Source organism: Salvelinus alpinus, chromosome 20, assembly GCF_045679555.1.
Source record: "Salvelinus alpinus chromosome 20, SLU_Salpinus.1, whole genome shotgun sequence".
NCBI lineage: Eukaryota > Metazoa > Chordata > Actinopteri > Salmoniformes > Salmonidae > Salvelinus > Salvelinus alpinus.
Genome location: NC_092105.1, coordinates 43,073,015 through 43,091,392, shown reverse-complemented (window position 1 = coordinate 43,091,392; position 18,378 = coordinate 43,073,015). Strand labels below are relative to the sequence as shown.

Here is an 18,378-nt window from a genome sequence, read left to right as displayed (position 1 = left end):
GTTGCAGCTCGTTCCAGTCGCTAGCTGCAGCGACACTGAAAAGATGAGCTACCCAGGGATGTGTGTGCTTTGGGGACCTTTAATCAGAATGTGACTGGCAGAATGGGTGTTGTGTGTGGAGGATGAGGGCTGCATTAGATATCTCAGATAGGGGGGAGTGAGGCCTAAAAGGGTTTTATAAATAAGCATCAACCAGTGGGTCTTGCGATGGGTATACAGAGATGACCAGTTTACAGAGGAGTATAGAATGCAATGATGTGTCCTATAAGGAGCATTGGTGGCAATCTGATGGCCGAATGGTAAAGAACATCTAACCATTCGAGAGCACCCTTACTCACCAATCTATAAATTATGTCTCCGTAATCTAGCATGGGTAGGATGGTCATCTGAATCAGGGTTAGTTTGATAGCTGGGGTGAAAGAGGAGCGATTACGATAGAGGAAACCACATCTAGATTTAACTTTAGCCTGCAGCTTTGATATGTGCTGAGAGAAGGACAGTGTTCCTGTCTAGCCATACTCCCAAGTACATGTATGAGGTGACTACCTCAAGCTCTACACCCTCAGAGGTAGTAATCACACCTGTGGGGAGAAGGGCATTCTTCTTACCAAACCACATGACCTTTGTTTTGGAGGTGTTCAGAACAAGGTTAAGGGCAGAGAAATCTTGTTTGACACTAAGAAAGCTTTATTGTAGAACGTTTAACACATAATTCGGGGAGGGGCCAGCTAAGTATAAGACTGTATCGTCTGCATATAAATGGATGAGAGCTTCTTACTGTCTGAGCTATGTTGTTGATGTAAATTGAGAAGAGCGTGGGGCCTAGGATCAAGTCTTAGAGTACTCCCTTGGTGACAGGCAGTGGCTGAGACAGCAGATGTTCTGACTTTATACACTGCACTCTTTGAGAGAGGTAGTTAGCAAACCAGGCCAAAGACCCCTCAGAGACACCAATACTCTTTAGCCAGCCCACAAGAATGAAATGGTCTTCCATGTCAAAAGCTTTGGCCAAGTAAATAAAAATCGCAGCACAACATTGATTAGAATCAAGGGCAATGGTGACATCATTGAGGACCTTTTAAGGTTGCAGTGACACATCCATAACCTGAGCGGAAACCAGACTGTATACCAGAGAGAATAGTATAGACATCAAGAAAGCCAGTTTTTCCAACACTTCTGATAAACAAAGCAAAATAGTAATAGGCCTAACAGTTAGAATCAGTAACAGTTACAATCAGCTTGATCTCCCCCTTTAAATAAAGGGTTGAACCATGGCTGCCTTCCAAGCCATGGGAACCTCCCCATAGAGAAAATACAGGTTAAAAAGGTCAGAGATAGGCTGGGCAATGACAGGGGCAGCAACCTTAAAGAAGAAAGAGTCTAAACCATCTGACACAGATGTTTTTTTGAGGTCAAGTTTCAGGAGCTCCTTTAACACCTCAGTGACTGCCTGCAGGGAGAAACTTTGTAGCGGGGCAGGGGGAAAAGAGGGAGGAACATCTGGGCTAGTGACATTAGAAGGGCTGAGAGATGAGGAAATGTTGGACGGGCAAGGAGGCATGGCTGAGTCAAATAGCAATCCTGACTTAATGAAGTCCATATTTAAAGAGCTCAGCCATGTGCTCCTTGTCAGTAACAACCCTGTCAACATTAAGGGACATGGGCAGCTGTGAGGAGGAGGGGTTATTCTGCAGGTCTTTAACCGTTTTCCAGAACTTCTTGGGGTTAGACCCACAGAGAGAGAACAGCTCCTTAAAGTAACTAACTTTGGCCTTCTGGATAGTCTGAGTGCACTTTCTTCGCATTTGCCTAAACGAGAGCCAGTCAGTAATTCTTGAGGTGGAGTAACACTGCAAGATCACAGTCGAACCAGGGGCTGAACCTGTTTTTAATTCTCATTTTCTTTATGGGGTTGTGTTTGTTAATAACAATACCACTGAAAATATAAAAAAAGAAGGTCCAAGTGTCTTCGACAGAGGGGATCAATCTGATTCTATATCATTTTACAGAGGCCAGTTCATGAAGGAAGGCCTGCTCATTAAAGTTTTTTAGCAAGCGTTTATGACAAATCAGGACAGGTCGTTTCACTGAGCAGCCATTATTACAAACACAGGCTGTAAACAGTGATCACTAAGGTCATTACAGAAAACACCAGACTGATATCTATCAGGATTATTTGTGAGGATAGCATCGAGGAGAGTAGCCTTTTCTGGGTGTTTGGGATTGGTAATAATCTGCAATATCTTCCTATTCCTCCCTTTATGACACCAGCTAGGTTTCAATCCAATTGGCTACAGAATGGAAAATGAATATTCTAAAATCCGCAAAAAGAAAATATGTACATTTGTACAACGGGTGGGTCTAATCCTGGTTAAAAGCGCATTCCAGCCGGTGTCTATTCCACAAGTTACCACCGGCTAAATCTATGAGGTTAAAATGCCTATTTACTCTGTTCCATCTGACTGTGCAATCCACAGTCTCATCAGCCCAGTAAGGGAAGTTATAAACTTGATCTCCAACAGTGGAGATTTGTATTAACCTTGCTGTCTGTCTGAACGTGTAGGGGTCGGGACGAGAGAGAGAGGCAGACTGCGTTTCTCAGCCAGTCGAAATCATGAATCCGCTGGTTTCATTTTAATGGATATATACAAAGAAAAGTTGTTTGAAATAAGGTAAAACCAAACGAAGTGCAGCTAGTTTGCAGTCTTTCCAGCTTCAGTTTGAAGTTGTTGTGTTAGTTGTGCTGTTGGCTAGCTCTTCGACAACAGTGTCCTAACGAGAGAGCACATTTTCTATGCCAGGCAAAATCGTATCTCATTAGCTCATTGTTATGAATGTATCCAAATAAATGTCACGAGAAAACAGCTTAAACAAATGCAGCTACTGTTGTTACTCTGTCTCCACTGTTTGACATGACTGTAAAATAGCAGTAGTTGGCTAGCTAGCAAGCAAGGGATAAGAACATTGCCAGCCGGGATGGCAATGGAACATTTAGAACGAACGACTGGGTCGCATCCATAGATACAGAACAAAAAGACTGAACGACTAGGTCGCGTCCCTGGCAAACGACCAGCCGGCCACCCTAGATTAGTTTTTTTTGTGGAAGGATGAAATAGTATGAATAAATTAATCAAAATAACGTTTTTAATTAAAATATGTTAATCATTATTTGAATATGTTGGTAACCCGTTGTATTTCAAAATGCAAAAAGCACTCGCACATCTGAGCTATCTTTTTTTGAAGTTGCATGGCAACAGTTGAATAAAATGAGAAAAAAAGAAGAAACCTGCACACTGCTCTTGATAGTAACACTGCTCTTTAACCAGTTGTATAAACAACACCGGTGCCAATATATCCTCCAAACACTTGCTTCTCGGGCATTATCACTTAATTACCCACCAGTAACTAGCTTTCCATCCAACCTTTTTATATGAGTAAAGTACCTCAGATAAAAAATGTGATGACAGGCGTGATGGAAACAGCAAATTTGTCGGTAAACTTTCCAAATGTCGACAAAAACTAAATATGCCAGACAAAGTGGGATCTTTTTGTGTTGGTAAATGATGCGAGAAATATCAGTGGAAACGCATGTATGAGCAAATATTGATATAATAACCAACCGTTATATCAAAGTAAACTTGGAGTCACACTAAGATATGGTGTGTGGTCCTCCCACTAAGACTTGGGAAAGCATACAGTTTATTAGGCTACAGATTAAATCAATTATGATGAGTTTCACAGGGTGGTGAAAATGCTACTTTCCAATAAATATTGAGGGTCTTATTCTGGTGACATGTTGATCGATGCTTGACAAGTAAAAGTAATCTCGCTCTGTCCATAATAATCTCATCATGTAGTACAGCGGTTCCCAAACCATTTTACTCAGTCCCCCCTTCCAGCATTGGGGAACATCCCCGCAGACTGAGGGGTGGGTGGGCATATCCATGCGCCCCCGCTCCACCAGCCGACCCCCAGGGGGGTGCGCCCCACATTTTGGGAACCACTGATGTAGTAGACTATACCCACATTATATCTGCGAGCTGTTGGCTAGAGCGCTCGTGCCAAGGCCAGAGTGGGCACATTCGCTATATAACACAACATTTGTTTGTGGCAAAACCATACCATCAGTAGAGTTGAAAATGCAATGGAAACCCATTTACATTAAATGTTTTATTCGGTACATGGGAATTTAACCGCAAAAGTTATTTTTATGTGCACTACATCATCACGTACAGCCTTTTATCCGGAACTGTTCAATTTGATGGAAATCCATCTTTGGTGGGAAAATGCATGTTTTATGCGGATTTTAGAATATTGAAATGAAAATCTGTCGCCAAATTGGACGGAAACCTAGCTACAGGTGTGTTTCCACCAGGTTTCCACCAAAATGACTTGTTGCAAATAAAAATCAGTGCGTGATGACATAGTGCACACAAAATGTTGTTTTTCGGAAAATGTTTCATGTACCCGGAAAAAAAAATGGAAAGTTCAATGTGTTTCCATTACATTTTCAACTCTACCGGTAGTTTAGTCACAACGTTTTTTGCGTTAAATACCAACATCATAGCATACGTATCGATGAATCATTGTGACATATGAAATACGAGTGATAGTGTAATCAATGTGTAATAACTATGTAAAAAATGTATGAACACGTTAAATTATTATGTGACGTGCAGTCATATTCAGGTCCTGATTGGTCAACAAGCTTACTTGACACGTCATATAGTGTTATTTGACGTGTATCTTTTTTGACATGCAAAGACCCAAACGGCGTTCCATAGAAATCCTGGTTGAGAATGAAACGACTGAACAAATGAACAACAAAACACCACGGCAAGTAACTGAAAGAAATAGGTTTTGATTATGTTTTACTGGTAATGGGGACATACGTAAATGCCAACAAAATAACTTTTTGGTCAGTGTGTGTGTGTGTGTGTGTGTGTGTGTGTGTGTGTGTGTGTGTGTGTGTGTGTGTGTGTGTGTGTGTGTGTGTGTGTGTGTGTGTGGATTCGTCTGGATTCGAACCAGGGACTGTAGTGACACCTCTTGCACAGAGATGCAGTGCCTTAGATCGCTGCGTCCATGTGTGTGTGTTAACTATTTAACTGTAATGGAATGCTTAATAGGCCGCTCAAATTTTAAATATCGGTTATCGGTATCGTTTTTTTTGGGCAAGGAAAATATTGGATATCGGTATCGGGCAAAAATGTCATATCGGTGCATCACTACGCTCAGATGTTTTTTTTACGCCTGCTACTTTAAGTTACTCCACCTGTTTCCTTCAAAATGAAAATGGCGACGTATTTCCCACTAAACACGTTGGTTTGTCAATATTATTCTTTTTCAAATCAACTTCCAATGTCCTCCAAGAGTTGCTGAATTTCTTCTTCACTTCAGTTTGTTCCTCAATTCATGCACCTTGGTTGGAGAGTGAGGTAGTGGCTGTGTTCCCTTCCCTCAAGTCCCACACTTGCCAAAACCTTTCATCTTGGAGAAGAAACGCTCCCATGCCAAAAATGCTCCAGGTCGAAACACTGCCAGATCTCCCAAATCAAAAGATTGTGGCTCGTCTAGCCTGTGAAACCATCATCAGTCATTGTTGACTAATCTTCTATCTAGTCTGTTAATTGTAAGTAAACTGAATAACTTGTCTGGTAGCTGTGTAGACAGTCTTTCAGAATATGAATCCCTACTGAATATTGTGGTTGTTGTGATACACTGAATGTACTTGCGTGAATTGAAGACGGATGCCCAAGGCCCCAGATGGGCACTAAGAGAAAACATTGGAAGACCCCTCAATAGGATTAAAACAAACTGTCATCAACTGAAACAAGGCTGTTTTTTTTACTCACTGTTAAGTGCATCCGAGGACAGGCACAGAAAAGTGGGTGAGTGTCATGAACGTGTCCTTTCCACCAGCACCCAGTTCAAGTCTTCATTGACTATGTCCTATACAACCTGCTTACATACACATTATGTTATTAGGCACATAGCCACCAATATACACCTTCCTAATATTGAGTTGTACTCAGGCCAGGTGCTCAACAATGATTGAATTAATGGTTGGATCAGAATCATTGGCCAGTACGGCGAATTAAGTAAAATCACAAGTCCAAATCCCTATCTCCATCCATGGCTAATTTAGGAAAGGGACAATTTTAGCTAGCTGGCTAGCTAGCCACCGGAGGACAACAACACAATGAGATGCAACAATTCAAGTTTTTCTGTCAATGACGTATGCTCTCAATGGGATTTGATAGGAGTGATGCCAAATCCAAGCTGGCTTCCCTTGACACTTTTTTTGAGTGTGCCAGGACCATTCACAGTTGAGCTCGCTCAGGTTAGCTCAACGCTAATTGGCAAACTTTTATACCGTTTTTGTCAAGGGAGGTCAGATGCTCGCTGCTTCTCTTGCCTTCAATGGTACGGGTGGCAACAATGTCATACTCGTTTGGACCAAACAGCATCAGATAGATGGCCTACACATAGAGAGACAGAGGGGCACTGTTTCGCTGGCTCAGATGCTCTCTCATACATTCAGCCTCTTGCGAATTGAAGGAAAATGATGAAACACAGAGACGAAAGATACATTTGTTTATTTTGTTTATTTTTTTTTGCCATCCATGAATACACATCACTCTTCCCACAGTTGTGTCAAGTTGGCTGGATGTCCTTTGGGTGGTGGACCATTACACATGGGAAACTGTTAAGTGTGAAAAACCCAGCATCGTTGCAGTTATTGACACACTCAAACCGATGCGCCTGGCACCTACTACCATACCCCGTTCAACGGCACGTAAATCTTTTGTCTTCCCCATTCCTCCTCTGAATCCATGTCTAAATTGTCTCAAGGCTTAAAAATCCTTCTTTATTAACCTGTCTCCTCCCCTTCGTCTACACTGATTGAAATAGATTTAATAGGTTACATCGATAAGGGATCATAGCATTCACCTGGATTCACCTGGTCAGTCTGTCATGGAAAGAGCAGTGTTTTGTACACTAAGTGTATAATTTATCAGTGTGAGCAAAGCATTTTATCATTATGTTTTAGATATGATAACTGGTACCCATGTCAGGAACTAAATTATGACATTGCAGTTGATGTTCAGATAAAGCAGAATTTCTTATAGCCAGTGGTGATGATCTGAAGAACAGGGGGCAGATTTCCTGTAAATGACTTTGATCATACATATATTACTCGAGTGTTAGCACAGAGTTGCTTTCAAAGGAGGTGGGAAATTGGCAAGATGGTGTAATAGAAGGCTATCTACTCCTTTACATGTCATTCACATTGGTTCCAATTCCCTTGCACTTTGTCTGTGTAGAGTAGTGTTGAAATCACAGAGTCATATTGACATAGAAATGAAATTATAGAACTTCTCTGAGCAGTTGCATTATGTGCATGCAGATAGTTTTAAATCAACATTCCTTTGTAATGAATTGTCGCCACTTCATATTGGAAATAACTTTAATATGGTCTTTTGAGCAGCACACTTTCAACTGGCCATAATTCTCAGATGCAACGTCTGTGTTTATCCCATATCCTGAAATATGTTGACAATACACATGATCATTTTTCACAATTTTTTTTCATTTGGTGGGTTCCAATTGTCTTGAAAGGCTTTTCAAGTAAAGGGATATCCTCAACATACCCTGCACAAACAGTCCAAAAGGATGTCAATGATAAGGCTGTATGTAACAGATGTCTGGGACTAGGACTAAAATGTGTTTATGTTTGTCTTTTGGTTGCTATTGGAGTGTAACTAAAGCATGCAAAAGAGTAATCCATTTACTGAGTGACTCTGCAGCACTTGCTATCCATTAGCTTACCAAGCTCAGAGGACGGATGTTGTATTTGGGATGACTCCTGAACAATGTATGTGTACAAATAAAATAAATGATAAGTCAGTGTAAAAGATATGGGATAATTTCTCTCTTTACTCTGAAAAAAGGACTCATTTGGGAAGAAGGTCGGGGGCCCCGGGCACGTGCCCTGCATGCCTGTTCAGTTATCCGGCCCTGGTTGTCACACCCCCATAGGGACTTTTAGAGTGCAAGTGTATTGTTGCAACAGGATGCCTCTTTTGAGCACATCAATCCGATGGAGGCTTTTCAGGATGGTTTTGCATAAAAAAATTATCAGGTTACAGTTTGTCACCATTTTGCATCCCTTTTTGGAACATATTTCTAATTCAATAATAAACTGGTAATACATTTCTATATTAAACAAAGTTAAATTTTCCAGGTTTCAAATGTGCCATAAACATACACTTTGGACTATGTATTCATAAAAGACTCCCTTATCCATGAGTGAATTCCAGCACAATTCATGAGCACCTCACTGATGTATACGTCAGCTGGACGAAGGCTGTCCCTGGCCTTTTTGACGCTTTGAGTCTCCCGTGCCCCATCTTTACCGTAGATTTTCCACAGAAGTCAGTATGACCTCATAACATGGGAAATACTTCAACCGTGCCAAGAATCGCTCCCTGTTTGAAAAAGTAGGACGGATTTTATGGCAGGGCTTCTAAATAGCTTGTTCACTCTACAGTGGGAGGAATTACCTCATCATAGCCTCGTTACCGCCATGGATGATGTTCCTTTAAAATGGGTGTGTCCGTCTAAAAGCCTATTTGTCCTGTGGGGAGGTATTGACCTGTGCCAGATACGAATCCATCGACCCACCAAAAGCATGGCCTCTATGTTGATAACGCGAATGTCCGTCTACACACATGCTTCGCATGTGGGGAAACTGCTAAACTGTTCAACTGGGAGAAAAGGCTAGATATTTACTCTGTGAAATGACACATCAGGTTTTACCTATACTGTTGTTTACATTTCTTCAACGAGCTTTGTATATGCATGGGAAACCTTTGACACATATCCAGATAAGCTATTTTGAGTTTCCCCCCCCAAAAAATGGCTTGCAATTCAGAGCTCACATAAAGAATCTGATTACTGAAGAATAACAACCACTTTTCGTATCTCTTCTGAAAGTGTGCCTGATTTCATGAATATCAATCATGAAAAGTGCATTTACTCTCCCCGCACACATTCACAACTTATTCATCTAGACTAAACTATTGCGTTGGTAAAATGACACAATCAAGCCTGTCCATGTAAATGTGGCTGTTAAATATGTATAGAGGATCTAAAAAAAGATTGTACCAAAGACATCTCCCAAAAAGCAGGTTACATGTGAAATAAGTCCTTGTTACCCACCACATCTTTCTTTTGATTTACTGGATACTGGATTCTCTGCTGCTGTTGACAGATTAGTACATATTGCTAACAGTCTCTGTCAAAAGGAATTACTGCTAGTAATAACAATGAATTTAATTTGTAAAGCGCTTTTCATTATACAGAACAATCTCAAATTGCATAAAATAAAAACCAAATTGAAAATAGACAACTAGACATGGCAACCGACTCAAAGAACGCAGCTGACACTACAAGGGACAAAGACACCAAGGAGCACAGCTATCAACAGAAAGCCCGTTTTAAAGGAGCCCAGAGTCTTCAGGTGCCTTCAGGTGTTCCGGTAGGGCCTTCCAGAGCCTGGGGCCGGTCGAGCTTAAAGGCCCAAGGAGCGGAGCTTGGTGGTGGAGGTGTGGAGGAGCAGGCTATCGCTTGACCTGAGGGTGCAGGTGGGGTTATAGAGGGAGAGCAGTTCTTTGAGATAATACACTGGAAAGTCAGCAGGAGGGTTTTGAATTAAAACCAGAATAAGGAATTACTATCACATTGTCCCTATCATCTGAATATTTAAGTGATGTTCTTACACTTGAGCGTAAATACCCCTCCCTCTTATCCAACTGCATTTAGTTAAACCTGGTTGTATTGTCATCATGTCCCGATTGCCATCTCATTTCATGTATGTGACCGACAGGATTATCTCTGTATGTGCATACTCCTTGTGCTCTTCCAAAAGAGGAGCGGTGTGTGAGGAGAATGGATGTGTCGTAGCCACTGTCACAGTCAACGTGACCGACAACTTCTTTGGACACGTCATCAGCCAGCAGATTGAGATGTGTCACATGCTGTCAGGGCTGAGGGACACTATAAAACCAGAGCAACATCTAACTCAGATCCGTGCCTCCAGGGACAACTACAAAATGGCTGCTATCTACAGGTCTGTCTGTCAGACGCCATACATAATTGATTTAAGATTTTGTTGTTTTAAGATTTTGCTCTTCAGTGATGTGAGATATAATTAAAGTTGGTAAAGACTCAATCAATGAAGAACTTGTCATATTTATTTAGTTAGTTATGCAACTTTCAATCGGGTTGTTCCATTTGATTTCCATCACTTTTGACCCCTTTTTATTTGAATGAAACTTTCCGTACATACAGTACTTGCCCATGGTAGAAGTGGTCAGAAAGTGGAATTTTGGACCTGAATGCCAAAACATTCAGGAAATAGAGGTGCTCAAAGTTGTACATGACCCGCACTTGACTCTTTCCCCCCCTACTAGCACTGACTTTGCTGATAGCTACTTTATTTAGGAAAAATGTACTTATTATGACTGAGATAATGTATGTGGTTGTCCCATTTAGCTATCTTAAGATGAATGCAATAACTGAGCGTCTGTGAGCGTCTGCTAAATTACTAAAATGTAAACTGTAAATAAGCGGTTGAGTTTCATTTAATTTAAAAGCTTCAAACAGGGTTGTCAAACTATTTGAGAATTTCTAGATTTTTTTTTTTTTGAAAGGGGTAGTGCAGTCAAAAACATGATTTCCCGTTTTTTAAAGATATTTTCATACCAGGTTGAAATAACACTCCGACATTTTAAAAATCAGGCTCCGAATCAGGCGCCAAATTTTAAAAATGTCGGAGTGTAAGAGCTTTTTTTTTAGTGTAAGAGCTTTTTGGGAAAAAAACACCTGGAATTTCAGCTGTTCAGGTGGGCTTTAGTCCACAGCATGACATTACCATCTGATTATTCTGACCAATGACCAGTCATGTTTTATTTGCATATGTATCCTCCTACTTTGAAGGACTAACCAGGGTAGACCAGGGCTGCATTCCAAACACCTAAAAGACACATCCTATCCCCTCAGCCCTCGAATTAAGCGGACACTTCTGAGGATGTCTGACGAGTACACACTTGCAGGGCAAGGGAGGAAAGAATGATCTTAAATGGACTGCCCTTGCGCGGAAATTCATCACTTGTTCATCCCGTGATGATTGTGCGCTACAGTCAATTATGATTGCATGTATACTTACATTAGATATATAATTATTAATATACATCTACTGTATGATCGCAAGCAAAATAATTAGCTAAATAACATTAGCCTGCCTAGCTGGAACTTCTGAAGGAAACATTTTTATTTCTACAATTTCCAAAAGCTAACTAAACAAAAACATAATTACATTTATGAGATGTGTTTGTGCCATTGTAACAGTATAACTTTAGTACGTCCCCTCGCCCCGACACGGGCGCGAACCAGGGACCCTCTGCACACATCAACAACTGACACCCACGAAGCGTCGTTACCCATCGCTCCACAAAAGCCGCGGCCCTTGCAGAGCAAGGAGCAACACTACTTCTAGGTTTCAGAGCAAGTGACGTAACTGATTGAAACGCTACTAGCGCGTACCCGCTAACTAGCTAGCCATTTCACATCCGTTACACTCACCCCCCCTTTCAACCTCCTCCTTTTCCGCAGCAACCAGTGATCCGGGTCAACAGCATCAATGTAACAGTACAACTTTAGTACGTCCCCTCGCCCCGACACGGGCGCGAACCAGGGACCCTCTGCACACAACAACTGACACCCACGAAGCGTCGTTACCCATCGCTCCACAAAAGCCGCGGCCCTTGCAGAGCAAGGAGCAACACTACTTCTAGGTTTCAGAGCAAGTGACGTAACTGATTGAAACGCTACTAGCGCGTACCCGCTAACTAGCTAGCCATTTCACATCCGTTACACTCACACCCCCTTTCAACCTCCTCCTTTTCCGCAGCAACCAGTGATCCGGGTCAACAGCATCAATGTAACAGTACAACTTTAGTACGTCCCCTCGCCCCGACACGGGCGCGAACCAGGGACCCTCTGCACACAACAACTGACACCCACGAAGCGTCGTTACCCATCGCTCCACAAAAGCCGCGGCCCTTGCAGAGCAAGGAGCAACACTACTTCTAGGTTTCAGAGCAAGTGACGTAACTGATTGAAACGCTACTAGCGCGTACCCGCTAACTAGCTAGCCATTTCACATCCGTTACACCATCATGTGCATTAGTTACTTACACTTATATGTTGACTCCATATATTGATGTTGAGGTTTTAATTTTGGGCAGACTTTTCTTAACGGGTGTACAATCGTTGCGAATTTAATTATGGGGAGTTTCAGGCACCAGAGTGAACATAATTGTACACTCGCAAACTCGACTAAAAACGAGGGCTGAAGGGCTTACGTTGCAAACTTCCCTTGCTTGGCTAATCATTTGGACCGCCCTACAAGATGATGGTGGGGACTCCCCCAAGGGCATAAGGCGAGGGTAAGTGGACGAGGGTGTGTCTTTAATGAGGCCTGGGCAATTCCAGTCCTCGGGGGCCTGATTGGTCACACTTTTCCGATACCTAGCAAACACACCTGATTTAAACTAATTGCATTTTTAACTGAAGATCATGATTAGTTGACTATTGGAGTCAGGTGTGTTAGCTGGGGCTGGGACAAAAGAGTGACACCAATCAGGCCACCGAGGACTGGAGTTGCCCAGGCCTGCTCTAGACCCTTTAAACTCAACTCTGGACTGCGAAGCCAGCTCCACTGCGTTTTTTCATTGTTGCTCTCAAATCAGGGACTGATTTAGAACTGCGACACCAGGTGGGTGCAATTAATTATCAGGTAGAACAGAAAACCAGCAGTCTTCGGACCTTGTAGGGTAAGAGTTGAGTACCCCTACTCTAGACGATCCTATCCGCCAATCAGGGCTGTGTATGTAAATATAACAACATTTGTATCAACACGCCCACACGATCAGACTGAGCATTTCAATGGCAAAAGAATTTGGAATTACACTGAACAAACATTTTTCAAGACCTGAATTAAAAGATCCTAGAAATGTTCCAGATCCACAAAAGCTTATTTCTCTCAAATGTTATGCACACATTTGTTTACATCCCTGTTAGTGAGCATTTCTCCTTTGCCAAGATCATCCATCCACCTAACAGGTGTGGCATATCAAGAAGCTGACTAAACAAGTGCATCTTGTGCTGGGGACAACAAAATATGCTGTTTTGTCACACAACGCAATGCCACAGATGTCTCAAGTTTTGAGGGAGAGTTCAATTGGCATGCTGACTGCAGGAATGTCCACCAGAGCTGTTGGCAGATAATTTTACTTTGATTTCTCTACCATAAGCTACCTCCAATGTCCTTTTAGAGAATTTGGCAGTAGGTCCAACCTGCCTTACAACGGCAGACCGTGTATGGTGTCGTGTCGGCAAGGGGTTTGCTGATGTCAACGTTATGAACAGAGTGCCACATGGTGGTGGTGGGGTTATGGTTTGGGCAGGCATAAGCTACGGACAACAAACACAATTACACTTGTCATGACGTTGCCCTGTTGGGTGAGGTTTATGACCCCCCATAAATACCTTACCCCCTTTTCTCTCTCTACCCTACAGAATGGACTCTTGGAAAGCCCTTTGTTAACATAGAGAGAGAATGGTAACATCAAAAGGTTGGGAACGGAACAATATTTCTGAAATCCAACCAGTTGAGAGTATCCGTTGGTACTTAAAGAATATGATGTCAGATCAGTTGTCGTCTGAGACATTATTACTGATGATAGGATGACATAAATTGTATCTTGGAAAGTTTACACATTCTAGTTATCGGATTCACATGGAATTGTTGTGCAATTTAAATGTTTAAATATGAAACTATAAGTGAAAAGATTAAATGCAATTTTAGTTTTTAAAATTAGATAATTGTTTTCATAAGTAAAATATGCTCACCCAGTAGCCACGCCCAAATGAATAGGCATTGGTTGGAAATGATGAACCAACCCCTTTTCTACATTTCTATAAGAGCCCCCGTTACCCAATTCACGGCAGACTAAGCCAACCCCAGCGTGAGCTATATTTGCGAATGTTTGAACGACTACAACCTAACGATATTAACACTGTGTTCCCGATGACGTGAGGACTGATGTCCATACGTTTAAAAGGGCTAATTTCAACGTGGAGGTGACGATTGCCACGCTGGAAGGAGGAATTTCAATTACACCAGCCAAAATATAGCACGAGCTGAGTATGGCAACTTGGTATGAACTTTGAACTCTTATTCACTAAAGAAGTGATACATCCTAGACGTCGAGTTATCAGTAGCAGCTGTAAACGTGCATGGCCTAGGAAAGGAAGGACAATCTCTTCAGAACGACAGGGTACTACAACGTATCCGTTCTACCATAAAGACGACAGACTACGTGTCCGCCCTGAAATATTCTTCAAAGGACAAGGGAGATGTCTGCTGGGCAACCAATCTATATAATTGTTAGGTGAGAATTATCTGTTAATTGAATGATTAGAATATTCCGCCCTGAAACATATTGTATGGAAGTGATTAGAATGTATAAAATCATAATCAATAAATGTGTAGTCCTAGTCAGAATTAGGGTAAAGACAATATTACTTTATGGTATTATAAACACAGACTGTCTGAGCTTGGTGCCGACCTGACTAGAGATTTGGGAGAGAACGGGGAGTACGTGTCAACAAGGTCACTAATCTCTGTCGGCTGGGTAGCAGGACATGTGTGTGCGTATGGTTGTGTGTATGTGTGTGCGTATGGTTGTGTGTATGTGTGTATGTGCGTCTGTTTGTGTGTATGTGTGTGCGTATGGTTGAGTGAATGTGTGGGCGTGAGAAGTCAGTATAAAATAAATTGTTTTGTATTCTTGACTTTAGAACGTTCCCGTGAATAAACCTTTTTGACTATTTCAGCTGGGCCTCAGTCTGTTTCATTCGACCAGGATCTTACAAATTCTGGTTTGCAGGACTGAGTAATATAATTAAATTGGGTTATGAACCTGGAGAACAAAATTCTCCTATCAATAATTCTGTGTGATTATTTAGGTATTTAGTAAATAAATAATTAAACCAAATGTTGTATTTCTGATTCAACTTGTTAGCCAGGGTTCGTGAAGATATCCAAGAATTTTACTATGTTCAGATGAGACTGAATAAGGTGACGATTAATAATTGACTGCTATTCATATAAAAGATGACCAGATCTTTTAGAATTTATTTGGAAGACAACAGCTCTATAAACATTCTTCCGTGGTGCCCCGACTTCCTAGTTAATTACATTTACATGATTGGTTTAATCAGGTAATATTAATTACAGAGAATTGATTTAATAAAATGTTATATCATTTAATCCATAGTAAAGACACAACACATTTTATCAATGGCAATTTGAATACACAGAAATATTATGACGAGAGCCTGAGGCCCATTGAGGCCCATTTAATAAAAAATAGGTATCTGTGACGAACATATGCATATCTATATTCCCAGTCATGTGAAATCCAATTAATTTCAATTGACTGATTTCTTCATATGTTGCATGTTGAGTTTATATTTTTGTTCAGTATATTTTCATGAAATAAACAGTCATTTATTAGACATACAACGATGACTTAAAAATGTAATTAAAAAGACTGAGGTGTTTGTGTTGTGCCCATCATCGGCTGAGACACAGCATGCTATTGAATACAGGGTGGGAATCATGTTTTGGCTGATAAATGTAATAAAATGGAAATAAAATGTAATAAAATTAGAAAAAAATGTAAACTTTCAAATGGTACCACAAAGATGGTTGAAGGTCCACACATTAGAGAATGTTGACGAATGGAATTGTCAGTTGTTATAAATGATCCCAGTCAATCTTCCATAGGAAACCTTTTGAAATCAAAGAAATATAGATAATATAATAGACATTTCCATTTAAAGGGATAGTTTACCTAAATTACAAAATGACATATTGGTTTCCTTACCCTGTATGCAGTCTATGGACAAGGTATCACAGCAATCCAGGCTTTGGTTTAGTTTTCCTGCACTGTTTCCAAATGCTAACGTTTTAGCATTTGTGTCACAAATACCATTCAAGTCATGGGACCAATGTCCAAATTGTCCAAAAGTATCTAAAATTGTGAAGTTCACTAAAGTCAGTTATAAACTCAGCAAAGAAAGAAACGTCCTCTCACTGTCAACTCCGTTTATTTCAGCAAACTTAACATGTGTAAATATTTGTATGAACATAAGATTCAACAACTGAGACAAACTGAACATGTTCCACAGACATGTGACTAACATAAATGGAGTAATGTGTCCCTGAACAAAGGGGGGGGGGTCAAAATCAAAAGTAACAGTCAGTATCTGGTGTGGCCACCAGCTGCATTAAGTACTGCAGTGCATCTCCTCCCCGTGGACTGCACCAGATTTGCCAGTTCTTGCTGTGAGATGTTACCCCACTTTTCCACCAAGGCACCTGCAAGTTCCCGGACATTTCTTGGGGGAATGGCCCTAGCCCTCACCCTCCGATCCAACAGGTCCAAGACGTGCTCAATGGGATTGAGATCCAGGCTCTTCTCTGGCCATGGCAGAACACTGACATTCCTGTCTTGCAGGAAATCACACACAGAACGAGCAGTATGGCTGGTGGCATTGTCATGTTGGAGGGTCATGTTAGGATGAGCCTGCAGGAAGGGTACCACATGAGGGAGGAGGATGTCTTCCCTGTAACGCACAGCATTGAGATTGCCTGCAATGACAACAAGCTCAGCCCGAAGATGCTGTGACACAGCCCATGACGGACTCTCCACCTCCAAATCGATCCCACTCCAGAGTACAGGCCTCGGTGTAACGCTCATTCCTTCGACAATAAACGCTAATCCAACCATTACCCCTGGTGAGACAAAACCGCGACCCGTGAGTGAAGAGCACTTTTTTCCAGTCCTGTCTGGTCCAGCAACGGTGGGTTTGTGCCCATAGGCGACGTTGTTGCCGGTGATGTCTGGTGAGGACCTGCCTTACAACAGGCCTACAAGCCCTCAGTCCAGCCTCTCTCAGCCTATTGTGGACAGTCTGAGCACTGATAGAGGGATTGTGCGTTCCTGGTGTAACTCGGGAAGTTGTTATTGAGATCCTGTACCTGTCCTGCAGGTGTGATGATCGGATGTACCGTCTGCTACTGCGAGGACGATCAGCTGTCCGTCCTGTCTCCCTGTAGTGCTGTCTTAGGCGTCTCACAGTACGGACATTGAAATGTATTTTCCTGGCCACATCTGCAGTCCTCATGCCTCCTTGCAGCATGCCTATGAGCAGGGACCCTGGGCATCTTTCTTTTGGTGTTTTTGGAGTCAGTAGAAAGGCCTCTTTAGTGTCCTAAGTTTTCATAACTGTGACCTTAATTGCCTACCGTCTGTAAGCTGTTCGTATCTTAACAACTGTTCCACAGGTGCATGTTCATTAATTGTTTATGGTTAATTGAGCAAGCAAGGGAAACAGTGTTTAAACCCTTTAGAATGAAGATCTGTGAAGTTATTTGGATTTTACAAATTATCTTTGAAAGACAGGGTCCTTTTTTGCTGAGTTTAGATGATTTGAAAATGATGCGTGAAAAAACTTAGAATTATTATTTTTACTTAAAAAAAAATTGAATATCCGAAACATCCAATATATTTGCAGTTAAGCCGCTCAACAACTACACCATACCAGTCATCCAACAGACTTCCATTCAGAGCGACACACAGAAGCATCCAGGGTCAATGCCCTGCTCAAGGACAAGTTGACAGATCTCCGACCAGGCCAAAAAACGTGAACCTAAACCCTCCAAGATCCCCCCCACAGTTCCCCAATAGCTGTCTCTCAACCATTCAAGACCCTTCCCACAGCCCCCTGCCATGAAGAAAAATAAAAAATACAATTCCCCACCACCAAGGACCCCCCAATGCACCAACAACCAAGAGAATGAACTAAAGAGAAAAAAAGAAAACGACAGAAGAAAACTGCAAACAACAATGAAAAAACAAAGGACATCAAGGACAAATAAAATCATAACAGCAATGCCAACTGTATATGTTTATGTGCATGTCTGCCACTATTACATGTACAGTTGAAATTGGAAGTTTACATACACTTAGGTTGGAGTCATTAAAACTAGTTTTTTAAACCACTCAACAAATTTCTTGATAACAAACTATCGTTTTGGCAAGTCGGTTAGGACATCTACTTTGTGCATGATAAAAGTAATTTTTTCAACAACTGTTTACAGACAGATTATTTCACAATTCCTGTGGATCAGAAGTTTACATACACTAAGTTGACTGTGCCTTTAAACAGCTTGGAAAA

The 18,378-nt window shown here is 41.5% G+C and overlaps 1 long non-coding RNA gene across 1 annotated transcript; it reads right to left on the bottom strand.

Moving 5' to 3' along the window:
* Positions 1-9,318: 9,318 nt before the first annotated feature.
* LOC139547239 (uncharacterized) lies at positions 9,319-12,509 on the bottom strand. The gene is made up of 2 exons (XR_011669371.1): positions 12,265-12,509; positions 9,319-9,638 (listed from the first exon to the last, which is right to left on the bottom strand). It is a non-coding gene; the product is annotated as an uncharacterized lncRNA (long non-coding RNA).
* Between the last annotated feature and the right edge of the window lie 5,869 nt (positions 12,510-18,378).